General features: G+C 54.6%; 14 non-coding genes across 14 annotated transcripts; all 14 read left to right on the top strand.

Annotated features, from left to right (window-relative positions):
* The first annotated feature begins 812 nt into the window (after nt 1–812).
* LOC126159649 (5S ribosomal RNA) lies at nt 813–931 on the top strand. Its single transcript, XR_007534499.1, has one exon. It is a non-coding gene; the product is annotated as a 5S ribosomal RNA (ribosomal RNA).
* An 839-nt stretch (nt 932–1,770) lies between these two features.
* LOC126159450 (5S ribosomal RNA) lies at nt 1,771–1,889 on the top strand. Its single transcript, XR_007534312.1, has one exon. It is a non-coding gene; the product is annotated as a 5S ribosomal RNA (ribosomal RNA).
* An 839-nt stretch (nt 1,890–2,728) lies between these two features.
* On the top strand, nt 2,729–2,847 carry LOC126159647 (5S ribosomal RNA). Its single transcript, XR_007534497.1, has one exon. It is a non-coding gene; the product is annotated as a 5S ribosomal RNA (ribosomal RNA).
* An 839-nt stretch (nt 2,848–3,686) lies between these two features.
* Nucleotides 3,687–3,805, top strand: LOC126159448 (5S ribosomal RNA). Its single transcript, XR_007534311.1, has one exon. It is a non-coding gene; the product is annotated as a 5S ribosomal RNA (ribosomal RNA).
* An 839-nt stretch (nt 3,806–4,644) lies between these two features.
* LOC126159646 (5S ribosomal RNA) lies at nt 4,645–4,763 on the top strand. The gene has a single exon (XR_007534496.1). It is a non-coding gene; the product is annotated as a 5S ribosomal RNA (ribosomal RNA).
* Nucleotides 4,764–5,602: 839 nt separating this feature from the next.
* LOC126159446 (5S ribosomal RNA) lies at nt 5,603–5,721 on the top strand. The gene has a single exon (XR_007534309.1). It is a non-coding gene; the product is annotated as a 5S ribosomal RNA (ribosomal RNA).
* Nucleotides 5,722–6,560: 839 nt separating this feature from the next.
* Nucleotides 6,561–6,679, top strand: LOC126159645 (5S ribosomal RNA). Its single transcript, XR_007534495.1, has one exon. It is a non-coding gene; the product is annotated as a 5S ribosomal RNA (ribosomal RNA).
* Nucleotides 6,680–7,518: 839 nt separating this feature from the next.
* Nucleotides 7,519–7,637, top strand: LOC126159445 (5S ribosomal RNA). Its single transcript, XR_007534308.1, has one exon. It is a non-coding gene; the product is annotated as a 5S ribosomal RNA (ribosomal RNA).
* Nucleotides 7,638–8,475: 838 nt separating this feature from the next.
* On the top strand, nt 8,476–8,594 carry LOC126159644 (5S ribosomal RNA). The gene has a single exon (XR_007534494.1). It is a non-coding gene; the product is annotated as a 5S ribosomal RNA (ribosomal RNA).
* An 840-nt stretch (nt 8,595–9,434) lies between these two features.
* On the top strand, nt 9,435–9,553 carry LOC126159444 (5S ribosomal RNA). The gene has a single exon (XR_007534307.1). It is a non-coding gene; the product is annotated as a 5S ribosomal RNA (ribosomal RNA).
* An 839-nt stretch (nt 9,554–10,392) lies between these two features.
* LOC126159754 (5S ribosomal RNA) lies at nt 10,393–10,511 on the top strand. The gene has a single exon (XR_007534597.1). It is a non-coding gene; the product is annotated as a 5S ribosomal RNA (ribosomal RNA).
* An 840-nt stretch (nt 10,512–11,351) lies between these two features.
* Nucleotides 11,352–11,470, top strand: LOC126159443 (5S ribosomal RNA). Its single transcript, XR_007534306.1, has one exon. It is a non-coding gene; the product is annotated as a 5S ribosomal RNA (ribosomal RNA).
* An 839-nt stretch (nt 11,471–12,309) lies between these two features.
* Nucleotides 12,310–12,428, top strand: LOC126159442 (5S ribosomal RNA). Its single transcript, XR_007534305.1, has one exon. It is a non-coding gene; the product is annotated as a 5S ribosomal RNA (ribosomal RNA).
* Nucleotides 12,429–13,267: 839 nt separating this feature from the next.
* Nucleotides 13,268–13,386, top strand: LOC126159724 (5S ribosomal RNA). The gene has a single exon (XR_007534569.1). It is a non-coding gene; the product is annotated as a 5S ribosomal RNA (ribosomal RNA).
* The last annotated feature ends 232 nt before the right edge of the window (nt 13,387–13,618 follow it).

The following is a 13,618-nucleotide window of genomic DNA, read 5'->3' as shown; positions in this document are numbered from 1 at the left end:
TCGCCAGCCCAATTTTCAAACTACCTTTCTGTTGTGACAAAGATGCTTCCTTAAGCCTTTTAAACTACTGTACTGGTACGAAAATGCAGTAGTTAACTCAGTTTGAGGGAGAATGTGCTAACCAAGTTTGCCAAGAAGACTTTGAAAACGACAAAACAGTACGAATCGGCAGGTGATTTCTGAAATACGTCACCGCCTATTGTTGTGTAGGAGTGTAGAGTTCCAAATTTGATTTGTAACCACGAATTTATTCCTTAGTCGTCTCGTCTCGTCTCGTCTCGTCTCGTCCCGCAGACGTTTGTCGTGCTTGCGCTGTCATATGGACCACGACCCGAGCGGCAGCGAGCGGCAGTCGAGCAAAGTCGGGACAAGTCGGGACGGGGACAGGGACAGGGATAGGAATGGTGCGAATGCACTGCAAACTACGCAGACACCTGGTGTGAGGCGAGGCGAAGCGAGGAAGCCCACATCGCTACCAGTGGCGCCCTCCAGCACGATACTGCCACACCCCGCACAGGCCCTCCGCTGAACACCAGGGACAAGATGCGTCCTCCGCTAGTGTCGAAGGCTGCACGCGCCCAGCGAATGACAGGGGGTGCAACGAGCAGCAGTGCGTCTCACACACGCGGCGGTGCGCCCGCCAATTCGGCCGTCGCTCTGCTGGGACACCGGGCGCGCCTCCCCGCGCCGTCCTCGAGGAACTGGCGGTTGCGGAAGGAAGCGCTTTCGTCAAATGCGGCCGAAAACTAACATTTTGTGTGTTGGGAGAAAAGCCGAACGCGAATTCTGCCGTGCTCCTACATTAGATGAGCGCCAACGGCCATACCATAATGAATACACCGGTTCTCGTCCGATCACCGAAGTTAAGCATCATCGGGCCCGGCTAGTACTTGGATGGGTGACCGCCTGGGAAACCCGGGTGCTGTTGGCTCCCTTCCTTTTCTTTTTTTTTGTTATGTCGCCAGCCCAATTTTCAAACTACCTTTCTGTTGTGACAAAGATGCTTCCTTAAGCCTTTTAAACTACTGTACTGGTACGAAAATGCAGTAGATAACTCAGTTTGAGGGAGAATGTGCTAACCAAGTTTGCCAAGAAGACTTTGAAAACGACAAAACAGTACGAATCGGCAGGTGATTTCTGAAATACGTCACCGCCTATTGTTGTGTAGGAGTGTAGAGTTCCAAATTTGATTTGTAACCACGAATTTATTCCTTAGTCGTCTCGTCTCGTCTCGTCTCGTCTCGTCCCGCAGACGTTTGTCGTGCTTGCGCTGTCATATGGACCACGACCCGAGCGGCAGCGAGCGGCAGTCGAGCAGAGTCGGGACAAGTCGGGACGGGGACAGGGACAGGGATAGGAATGGTGCGAATGCACTGCAAACTACGCAGACACCTGGTGTGAGGCGAGGCGAAGCGAGGAAGCCCACATCGCTACCAGTGGCGCCCTCCAGCACGATAATGCCACACCCCGCACAGGCCCTCCGCTGAACACCAGGGACAAGATGCGTCCTCCGCTAGTGTCGAAGGCTGCACGCGCCCAGCAAATGACAGGGGGTGCAACGAGCAGCAGTGCGTCTCACACACGCGGCGGTGCGCCCGCCAATTCGGCCGTCGCTCTGCTGGGACGCCGGGCGCGCCTCCCCGCGCCGTCCTCGAGGAACTGGCGGTTGCGGAAGGAAGCGCTTTCGTCAAATGCGGCCGAAAACTAACATTTTGTGTGTTGGGAGAAAAGCCGAACGCGAATTCTGCCGTGCTCCTACATTAGATGAGCGCCAACGGCCATACCATGATGAATACACCGGTTCTCGTCCGATCACCGAAGTTAAGCATCATCGGGCCCGGCTAGTACTTGGATGGGTGACCGCCTGGGAAACCCGGGTGCTGTTGGCTCCCTTCCTTTTCTTTTTTTTTGTTATGTCGCCAGCCCAATTTTCAAACTACCTTTCTGTTGTGACAAAGATGCTTCCTTAAGCCTTTTAAACTACTGTACTGGTACGAAAATGCAGTAGTTAACTCAGTTTGAGGGAGAATGTGCTAACCAAGTTTGCCAAGAAGACTTTGAAAACGACAAAACAGTACGAATCGGCAGGTGATTTCTGAAATACGTCACCGCCTATTGTTGTGTAGGAGTGTAGAGTTCCAAATTTGATTTGTAACCACGAATTTATTCCTTAGTCGTCTCGTCTCGTCTCGTCTCGTCTCGTCCCGCAGACGTTTGTCGTGCTTGCGCTGTCATATGGACCACGACCCGAGCGGCAGCGAGCGGCAGTCGAGCAAAGTCGGGACAAGTCGGGACGGGGACAGGGACAGGGATAGGAATGGTGCGAATGCACTGCAAACTACGCAGACACCTGGTGTGAGGCGAGGCGAAGCGAGGAAGCCCACATCGCTACCAGTGGCGCCCTCCAGCACGATACTGCCACACCCCGCACAGGCCCTCCGCTGAACACCAGGGACAAGATGCGTCCTCCGCTAGTGTCGAAGGCTGCACGCGCCCAGCGAATGACAGGGGGTGCAACGAGCAGCAGTGCGTCTCACACACGCGGCGGTGCGCCCGCCAATTCGGCCGTCGCTCTGCTGGGACACCGGGCGCGCCTCCCCGCGCCGTCCTCGAGGAACTGGCGGTTGCGGAAGGAAGCGCTTTCGTCAAATGCGGCCGAAAACTAACATTTTGTGTGTTGGGAGAAAAGCCGAACGCGAATTCTGCCGTGCTCCTACATTAGATGAGCGCCAACGGCCATACCATAATGAATACACCGGTTCTCGTCCGATCACCGAAGTTAAGCATCATCGGGCCCGGCTAGTACTTGGATGGGTGACCGCCTGGGAAACCCGGGTGCTGTTGGCTCCCTTCCTTTTCTTTTTTTTTGTTATGTCGCCAGCCCAATTTTCAAACTACCTTTCTGTTGTGACAAAGATGCTTCCTTAAGCCTTTTAAACTACTGTACTGGTACGAAAATGCAGTAGATAACTCAGTTTGAGGGAGAATGTGCTAACCAAGTTTGCCAAGAAGACTTTGAAAACGACAAAACAGTACGAATCGGCAGGTGATTTCTGAAATACGTCACCGCCTATTGTTGTGTAGGAGTGTAGAGTTCCAAATTTGATTTGTAACCACGAATTTATTCCTTAGTCGTCTCGTCTCGTCTCGTCTCGTCTCGTCCCGCAGACGTTTGTCGTGCTTGCGCTGTCATATGGACCACGACCCGAGCGGCAGCGAGCGGCAGTCGAGCAGAGTCGGGACAAGTCGGGACGGGGACAGGGACAGGGATAGGAATGGTGCGAATGCACTGCAAACTACGCAGACACCTGGTGTGAGGCGAGGCGAAGCGAGGAAGCCCACATCGCTACCAGTGGCGCCCTCCAGCACGATAATGCCACACCCCGCACAGGCCCTCCGCTGAACACCAGGGACAAGATGCGTCCTCCGCTAGTGTCGAAGGCTGCACGCGCCCAGCAAATGACAGGGGGTGCAACGAGCAGCAGTGCGTCTCACACACGCGGCGGTGCGCCCGCCAATTCGGCCGTCGCTCTGCTGGGACGCCGGGCGCGCCTCCCCGCGCCGTCCTCGAGGAACTGGCGGTTGCGGAAGGAAGCGCTTTCGTCAAATGCGGCCGAAAACTAACATTTTGTGTGTTGGGAGAAAAGCCGAACGCGAATTCTGCCGTGCTCCTACATTAGATGAGCGCCAACGGCCATACCATGATGAATACACCGGTTCTCGTCCGATCACCGAAGTTAAGCATCATCGGGCCCGGCTAGTACTTGGATGGGTGACCGCCTGGGAAACCCGGGTGCTGTTGGCTCCCTTCCTTTTCTTTTTTTTTGTTATGTCGCCAGCCCAATTTTCAAACTACCTTTCTGTTGTGACAAAGATGCTTCCTTAAGCCTTTTAAACTACTGTACTGGTACGAAAATGCAGTAGTTAACTCAGTTTGAGGGAGAATGTGCTAACCAAGTTTGCCAAGAAGACTTTGAAAACGACAAAACAGTACGAATCGGCAGGTGATTTCTGAAATACGTCACCGCCTATTGTTGTGTAGGAGTGTAGAGTTCCAAATTTGATTTGTAACCACGAATTTATTCCTTAGTCGTCTCGTCTCGTCTCGTCTCGTCTCGTCCCGCAGACGTTTGTCGTGCTTGCGCTGTCATATGGACCACGACCCGAGCGGCAGCGAGCGGCAGTCGAGCAAAGTCGGGACAAGTCGGGACGGGGACAGGGACAGGGATAGGAATGGTGCGAATGCACTGCAAACTACGCAGACACCTGGTGTGAGGCGAGGCGAAGCGAGGAAGCCCACATCGCTACCAGTGGCGCCCTCCAGCACGATACTGCCACACCCCGCACAGGCCCTCCGCTGAACACCAGGGACAAGATGCGTCCTCCGCTAGTGTCGAAGGCTGCACGCGCCCAGCGAATGACAGGGGGTGCAACGAGCAGCAGTGCGTCTCACACACGCGGCGGTGCGCCCGCCAATTCGGCCGTCGCTCTGCTGGGACACCGGGCGCGCTTCCCCGCGCCGTCCTCGAGGAACTGGCGGTTGCGGAAGGAAGCGCTTTCGTCAAATGCGGCCGAAAACTAACATTTTGTGTGTTGGGAGAAAAGCCGAACGCGAATTCTGCCGTGCTCCTACATTAGATGAGCGCCAACGGCCATACCATAATGAATACACCGGTTCTCGTCCGATCACCGAAGTTAAGCATCATCGGGCCCGGCTAGTACTTGGATGGGTGACCGCCTGGGAAACCCGGGTGCTGTTGGCTCCCTTCCTTTTCTTTTTTTTTGTTATGTCGCCAGCCCAATTTTCAAACTACCTTTCTGTTGTGACAAAGATGCTTCCTTAAGCCTTTTAAACTACTGTACTGGTACGAAAATGCAGTAGTTAACTCAGTTTGAGGGAGAATGTGCTAACCAAGTTTGCCAAGAAGACTTTGAAAACGACAAAACAGTACGAATCGGCAGGTGATTTCTGAAATACGTCACCGCCTATTGTTGTGTAGGAGTGTAGAGTTCCAAATTTGATTTGTAACCACGAATTTATTCCTTAGTCGTCTCGTCTCGTCTCGTCTCGTCTCGTCCCGCAGACGTTTGTCGTGCTTGCGCTGTCATATGGACCACGACCCGAGCGGCAGCGAGCGGCAGTCGAGCAGAGTCGGGACAAGTCGGGACGGGGACAGGGACAGGGATAGGAATGGTGCGAATGCACTGCAAACTACGCAGACACCTGGTGTGAGGCGAGGCGAAGCGAGGAAGCCCACATCGCTACCAGTGGCGCCCTCCAGCACGATAATGCCACACCCCGCACAGGCCCTCCGCTGAACACCAGGGACAAGATGCGTCCTCCGCTAGTGTCGAAGGCTGCACGCGCCCAGCAAATGACAGGGGGTGCAACGAGCAGCAGTGCGTCTCACACACGCGGCGGTGCGCCCGCCAATTCGGCCGTCGCTCTGCTGGGACGCCGGGCGCGCCTCCCCGCGCCGTCCTCGAGGAACTGGCGGTTGCGGAAGGAAGCGCTTTCGTCAAATGCGGCCGAAAACTAACATTTTGTGTGTTGGGAGAAAAGCCGAACGCGAATTCTGCCGTGCTCCTACATTAGATGAGCGCCAACGGCCATACCATGATGAATACACCGGTTCTCGTCCGATCACCGAAGTTAAGCATCATCGGGCCCGGCTAGTACTTGGATGGGTGACCGCCTGGGAAACCCGGGTGCTGTTGGCTCCCTTCCTTTTCTTTTTTTTTGTTATGTCGCCAGCCCAATTTTCAAACTACCTTTCTGTTGTGACAAAGATGCTTCCTTAAGCCTTTTAAACTACTGTACTGGTACGAAAATGCAGTAGTTAACTCAGTTTGAGGGAGAATGTGCTAACCAAGTTTGCCAAGAAGACTTTGAAAACGACAAAACAGTACGAATCGGCAGGTGATTTCTGAAATACGTCACCGCCTATTGTTGTGTAGGAGTGTAGAGTTCCAAATTTGATTTGTAACCACGAATTTATTCCTTAGTCGTCTCGTCTCGTCTCGTCTCGTCTCGTCCCGCAGACGTTTGTCGTGCTTGCGCTGTCATATGGACCACGACCCGAGCGGCAGCGAGCGGCAGTCGAGCAAAGTCGGGACAAGTCGGGACGGGGACAGGGACAGGGATAGGAATGGTGCGAATGCACTGCAAACTACGCAGACACCTGGTGTGAGGCGAGGCGAAGCGAGGAAGCCCACATCGCTACCAGTGGCGCCCTCCAGCACGATACTGCCACACCCCGCACAGGCCCTCCGCTGAACACCAGGGACAAGATGCGTCCTCCGCTAGTGTCGAAGGCTGCACGCGCCCAGCGAATGACAGGGGGTGCAACGAGCAGCAGTGCGTCTCACACACGCGGGGGTGCGCCCGCCAATTCGGCCGTCGCTCTGCTGGGACACCGGGCGCGCCTCCCCGCGCCGTCCTCGAGGAACTGGCGGTTGCGGAAGGAAGCGCTTTCGTCAAATGCGGCCGAAAACTAACATTTTGTGTGTTGGGAGAAAAGCCGAACGCGAATTCTGCCGTGCTCCTACATTAGATGAGCGCCAACGGCCATACCATAATGAATACACCGGTTCTCGTCCGATCACCGAAGTTAAGCATCATCGGGCCCGGCTAGTACTTGGATGGGTGACCGCCTGGGAAACCCGGGTGCTGTTGGCTCCCTTCCTTTTCTTTTTTTTTGTTATGTCGCCAGCCCAATTTTCAAACTACCTTTCTGTTGTGACAAAGATGCTTCCTTAAGCCTTTTAAACTACTGTACTGGTACGAAAATGCAGTAGTTAACTCAGTTTGAGGGAGAATGTGCTAACCAAGTTTGCCAAGAAGACTTTGAAAACGACAAAACAGTACGAATCGGCAGGTGATTTCTGAAATACGTCACCGCCTATTGTTGTGTAGGAGTGTAGAGTTCCAAATTTGATTTGTAACCACGAATTTATTCCTTAGTCGTCTCGTCTCGTCTCGTCTCGTCTCGTCCCGCAGACGTTTGTCGTGCTTGCGCTGTCATATGGACCACGACCCGAGCGGCAGCGAGCGGCAGTCGAGCAGAGTCGGGACAAGTCGGGACGGGGACAGGGACAGGGATAGGAATGGTGCGAATGCACTGCAAACTACGCAGACACCTGGTGTGAGGCGAGGCGAAGCGAGGAAGCCCACATCGCTACCAGTGGCGCCCTCCAGCACGATAATGCCACACCCCGCACAGGCCCTCCGCTGAACACCAGGGACAAGATGCGTCCTCCGCTAGTGTCGAAGGCTGCACGCGCCCAGCAAATGACAGGGGGTGCAACGAGCAGCAGTGCGTCTCACACACGCGGCGGTGCGCCCGCCAATTCGGCCGTCGCTCTGCTGGGACGCCGGGCGCGCCTCCCCGCGCCGTCCTCGAGGAACTGGCGGTTGCGGAAGGAAGCGCTTTCGTCAAATGCGGCCGAAAACTAACATTTTGTGTGTTGGGAGAAAAGCCGAACGCGAATTCTGCCGTGCTCCTACATTAGATGAGCGCCAACGGCCATACCATGATGAATACACCGGTTCTCGTCCGATCACCGAAGTTAAGCATCATCGGGCCCGGCTAGTACTTGGATGGGTGACCGCCTGGGAAACCCGGGTGCTGTTGGCTCCCTTCCTTTTCTTTTTTTTTGTTATGTCGCCTGCCCAATTTTCAAACTACCTTTCTGTTGTGCAAAGATGCTTCCTTAAGCCTTTTAAACTACTGTACTGGTACGAAAATGCAGTAGTTAACTCAGTTTGAGGGAGAATGTGCTAACCAAGTTTGCCAAGAAGACTTTGAAAACGACAAAACAGTACGAATCGGCAGGTGATTTCTGAAATACGTCACCGCCTATTGTTGTGTAGGAGTGTAGAGTTCCAAATTTGATTTGTAACCACGAATTTATTCCTTAGTCGTCTCGTCTCGTCTCGTCTCGTCTCGTCCCGCAGACGTTTGTCGTGCTTGCGCTGTCATATGGACCACGACCCGAGCGGCAGCGAGCGGCAGTCGAGCAAAGTCGGGACAAGTCGGGACGGGGACAGGGACAGGGATAGGAATGGTGCGAATGCACTGCAAACTACGCAGACACCTGGTGTGAGGCGAGGCGAAGCGAGGAAGCCCACATCGCTACCAGTGGCGCCCTCCAGCACGATACTGCCACACCCCGCACAGGCCCTCCGCTGAACACCAGGGACAAGATGCGTCCTCCGCTAGTGTCGAAGGCTGCACGCGCCCAGCGAATGACAGGGGGTGCAACGAGCAGCAGTGCGTCTCACACACGCGGCGGTGCGCCCGCCAATTCGGCCGTCGCTCTGCTGGGACACCGGGCGCGCCTCCCCGCGCCGTCCTCGAGGAACTGGCGGTTGCGGAAGGAAGCGCTTTCGTCAAATGCGGCCGAAAACTAACATTTTGTGTGTTGGGAGAAAAGCCGAACGCGAATTCTGCCGTGCTCCTACATTAGATGAGCGCCAACGGCCATACCATAATGAATACACCGGTTCTCGTCCGATCACCGAAGTTAAGCATCATCGGGCCCGGCTAGTACTTGGATGGGTGACCGCCTGGGAAACCCGGGTGCTGTTGGCTCCCTTCCTTTTCTTTTTTTTTTGTTATGTCGCCAGCCCAATTTTCAAACTACCTTTCTGTTGTGACAAAGATGCTTCCTTAAGCCTTTTAAACTACTGTACTGGTACGAAAATGCAGTAGATAACTCAGTTTGAGGGAGAATGTGCTAACCAAGTTTGCCAAGAAGACTTTGAAAACGACAAAACAGTACGAATCGGCAGGTGATTTCTGAAATACGTCACCGCCTATTGTTGTGTAGGAGTGTAGAGTTCCAAATTTGATTTGTAACCACGAATTTATTCCTTAGTCGTCTCGTCTCGTCTCGTCTCGTCTCGTCCCGCAGACGTTTGTCGTGCTTGCGCTGTCATATGGACCACGACCCGAGCGGCAGCGAGCGGCAGTCGAGCAGAGTCGGGACAAGTCGGGACGGGGACAGGGACAGGGATAGGAATGGTGCGAATGCACTGCAAACTACGCAGACACCTGGTGTGAGGCGAGGCGAAGCGAGGAAGCCCACATCGCTACCAGTGGCGCCCTCCAGCACGATAATGCCACACCCCGCACAGGCCCTCCGCTGAACACCAGGGACAAGATGCGTCCTCCGCTAGTGTCGAAGGCTGCACGCGCCCAGCAAATGACAGGGGGTGCAACGAGCAGCAGTGCGTCTCACACACGCGGCGGTGCGCCCGCCAATTCGGCCGTCGCTCTGCTGGGACGCCGGGCGCGCCTCCCCGCGCCGTCCTCGAGGAACTGGCGGTTGCGGAAGGAAGCGCTTTCGTCAAATGCGGCCGAAAACTAACATTTTGTGTGTTGGGAGAAAAGCCGAACGCGAATTCTGCCGTGCTCCTACATTAGATGAGCGCCAACGGCCATACCATGATGAATACACCGGTTCTCGTCCGATCACCGAAGTTAAGCATCATCGGGCCCGGCTAGTACTTGGATGGGTGACCGCCTGGGAAACCCGGGTGCTGTTGGCTCCCTTCCTTTTCTTTTTTTTTGTTATGTCGCCAGCCCAATTTTCAAACTACCTTTCTGTTGTGACAAAGATGCTTCCTTAAGCCTTTTAAACTACTGTACTGGTACGAAAATGCAGTAGTTAACTCAGTTTGAGGGAGAATGTGCTAACCAAGTTTGCCAAGAAGACTTTGAAAACGACAAAACAGTACGAATCGGCAGGTGATTTCTGAAATACGTCACCGCCTATTGTTGTGTAGGAGTGTAGAGTTCCAAATTTGATTTGTAACCACGAATTTATTCCTTAGTCGTCTCGTCTCGTCTCGTCTCGTCTCGTCCCGCAGACGTTTGTCGTGCTTGCGCTGTCATATGGACCACGACCCGAGCGGCAGCGAGCGGCAGTCGAGCAAAGTCGGGACAAGTCGGGACGGGGACAGGGACAGGGATAGGAATGGTGCGAATGCACTGCAAACTACGCAGACACCTGGTGTGAGGCGAGGCGAAGCGAGGAAGCCCACATCGCTACCAGTGGCGCCCTCCAGCACGATACTGCCACACCCCGCACAGGCCCTCCGCTGAACACCAGGGACAAGATGCGTCCTCCGCTAGTGTCGAAGGCTGCACGCGCCCAGCGAATGACAGGGGGTGCAACGAGCAGCAGTGCGTCTCACACACGCGGCGGTGCGCCCGCCAATTCGGCCGTCGCTCTGCTGGGACACCGGGCGCGCCTCCCCGCGCCGTCCTCGAGGAACTGGCGGTTGCGGAAGGAAGCGCTTTCGTCAAATGCGGCCGAAAACTAACATTTTGTGTGTTGGGAGAAAAGCCGAACGCGAATTCTGCCGTGCTCCTACATTAGATGAGCGCCAACGGCCATACCATAATGAATACACCGGTTCTCGTCCAATCACCGAAGTTAAGCATCATCGGGCCCGGCTAGTACTTGGATGGGTGACCGCCTGGGAAACCCGGGTGCTGTTGGCTCCCTTCCTTTTCTTTTTTTTTTGTTATGTCGCCAGCCCAATTTTCAAACTACCTTTCTGTTGTGACAAAGATGCTTCCTTAAGCCTTTTAAACTACTGTACTGGTACGAAAATGCAGTAGATAACTCAGTTTGAGGGAGAATGTGCTAACCAAGTTTGCCAAGAAGACTTTGAAAACGACAAAACAGTACGAATCGGCAGGTGATTTCTGAAATACGTCACCGCCTATTGTTGTGTAGGAGTGTAGAGTTCCAAATTTGATTTGTAACCACGAATTTATTCCTTAGTCGTCTCGTCTCGTCTCGTCTCGTCTCGTCCCGCAGACGTTTGTCGTGCTTGCGCTGTCATATGGACCACGACCCGAGCGGCAGCGAGCGGCAGTCGAGCAGAGTCGGGACAAGTCGGGACGGGGACAGGGACAGGGATAGGAATGGTGCGAATGCACTGCAAACTACGCAGACACCTGGTGTGAGGCGAGGCGAAGCGAGGAAGCCCACATCGCTACCAGTGGCGCCCTCCAGCACGATAATGCCACACCCCGCACAGGCCCTCCGCTGAACACCAGGGACAAGATGCGTCCTCCGCTAGTGTCGAAGGCTGCACGCGCCCAGCAAATGACAGGGGGTGCAACGAGCAGCAGTGCGTCTCACACACGCGGCGGTGCGCCCGCCAATTCGGCCGTCGCTCTGCTGGGACGCCGGGCGCGCCTCCCCGCGCCGTCCTCGAGGAACTGGCGGTTGCGGAAGGAAGCGCTTTCGTCAAATGCGGCCGAAAACTAACATTTTGTGTGTTGGGAGAAAAGCCGAACGCGAATTCTGCCGTGCTCCTACATTAGATGAGCGCCAACGGCCATACCATGATGAATACACCGGTTCTCGTCCGATCACCGAAGTTAAGCATCATCGGGCCCGGCTAGTACTTGGATGGGTGACCGCCTGGGAAACCCGGGTGCTGTTGGCTCCCTTCCTTTTCTTTTTTTTTGTTATGTCGCCAGCCCAATTTTCAAACTACCTTTCTGTTGTGACAAAGATGCTTCCTTAAGCCTTTTAAACTACTGTACTGGTACGAAAATGCAGTAGTTAACTCAGTTTGAGGGAGAATGTGCTAACCAAGTTTGCCAAGAAGACTTTGAAAACGACAAAACAGTACGAATCGGCAGGTGATTTCTGAAATACGTCACCGCCTATTGTTGTGTAGGAGTGTAGAGTTCCAAATTTGATTTGTAACCACGAATTTATTCCTTAGTCGTCTCGTCTCGTCTCGTCTCGTCTCGTCCCGCAGACGTTTGTCGTGCTTGCGCTGTCATATGGACCACGACCCGAGCGGCAGCGAGCGGCAGTCGAGCAGAGTCGGGACAAGTCGGGACGGGGACAGGGACAGGGATAGGAATGGTGCGAATGCACTGCAAACTACGCAGACACCTGGTGTGAGGCGAGGCGAAGCGAGGAAGCCCACATCGCTACCAGTGGCGCCCTCCAGCACGATAATGCCACACCCCGCACAGGCCCTCCGCTGAACACCAGGGACAAGATGCGTCCTCCGCTAGTGTCGAAGGCTGCACGCGCCCAGCAAATGACAGGGGGTGCAACGAGCAGCAGTGCGTCTCACACACGCGGCGGTGCGCCCGCCAATTCGGCCGTCGCTCTGCTGGGACGCCGGGCGCGCCTCCCCGCGCCGTCCTCGAGGAACTGGCGGTTGCGGAAGGAAGCGCTTTCGTCAAATGCGGCCGAAAACTAACATTTTGTGTGTTGGGAGAAAAGCCGAACGCGAATTCTGCCGTGCTCCTACATTAGATGAGCGCCAACGGCCATACCATGATGAATACACCGGTTCTCGTCCGATCACCGAAGTTAAGCATCATCGGGCCCGGCTAGTACTTGGATGGGTGACCGCCTGGGAAACCCGGGTGCTGTTGGCTCCCTTCCTTTTCTTTTTTTTTGTTATGTCGCCAGCCCAATTTTCAAACTACCTTTCTGTTGTGACAAAGATGCTTCCTTAAGCCTTTTAAACTACTGTACTGGTACGAAAATGCAGTAGTTAACTCAGTTTGAGGGAGAATGTGCTAACCAAGTTTGCCAAGAAGACTTTGAAAACGACAAAACAGTACGAATCGGCAGGTGATTTCTGAAATACGTCACCGCCTATTGTTGTGTAGGAGTGTAGAGTTCCAAATTTGATTTGTAACCACGAATTTATTCCTTAGTCGTCTCGTCTCGTCTCGTCTCGTCTCGTCCCGCAGACGTTTGTCGTGCTTGCGCTGTCATATGGACCACGACCCGAGCGGCAGCGAGCGGCAGTCGAGCAAAGTCGGGACAAGTCGGGACGGGGACAGGGACAGGGATAGGAATGGTGCGAATGCACTGCAAACTACGCAGACACCTGGTGTGAGGCGAGGCGAAGCGAGGAAGCCCACATCGCTACCAGTGGCGCCCTCCAGCACGATACTGCCACACCCCGCACAGGCCCTCCGCTGAACACCAGGGACAAGATGCGTCCTCCGCTAGTGTCGAAGGCTGCACGCGCCCAGCGAATGACAGGGGGTGCAACGAGCAGCAGTGCGTCTCACACACGCGGCGGTGCGCCCGCCAATTCGGCCGTCGCTCTGCTGGGACACCGGGCGCGCCTCCCCGCGCCGTCCTCGAGGAACTGGCGGTTGCGGAAGGAAGCGCTTTCGTCAAATGCGGCCGAAAACTAACATTTTGTGTGTTGGGAGAAAAGCCGAACGCGAATTCTGCCGTGCTCCTACATTAGATGAGCGCCAACGGCCATACCATAATGAATACACCGGTTCTCGTCCGATCACCGAAGTTAAGCATCATCGGGCCCGGCTAGTACTTGGATGGGTGACCGCCTGCGAAACCCGGGTGCTGTTGGCTCCCTTCCTTTTCTTTTTTTTTTTGTTATGTCGCCAGCCCAATTTTCAAACTACCTTTCTGTTGTGACAAAGATGCTTCCTTAAGCCTTTTAAACTACTGTACTGGTACGAAAATGCAGTAGATAACTCAGTTTGAGGGAGAATGTGCTAACCAAGTTTGCCAAGAAGACTTTGAAAACGACAAAACAGTACGAATCGGCAGGTGATTTCTGAAATACGTCACCGCCTATTGT

The sequence above is a fragment of the Schistocerca cancellata genome, unplaced genomic scaffold, assembly GCF_023864275.1.
Source record: "Schistocerca cancellata isolate TAMUIC-IGC-003103 unplaced genomic scaffold, iqSchCanc2.1 HiC_scaffold_1144, whole genome shotgun sequence".
NCBI lineage: Eukaryota > Metazoa > Arthropoda > Insecta > Orthoptera > Acrididae > Schistocerca > Schistocerca cancellata.
Note: the sequence above shows the minus strand (reverse complement) of the source record. Positions and strands in the feature narration are given on the sequence as shown.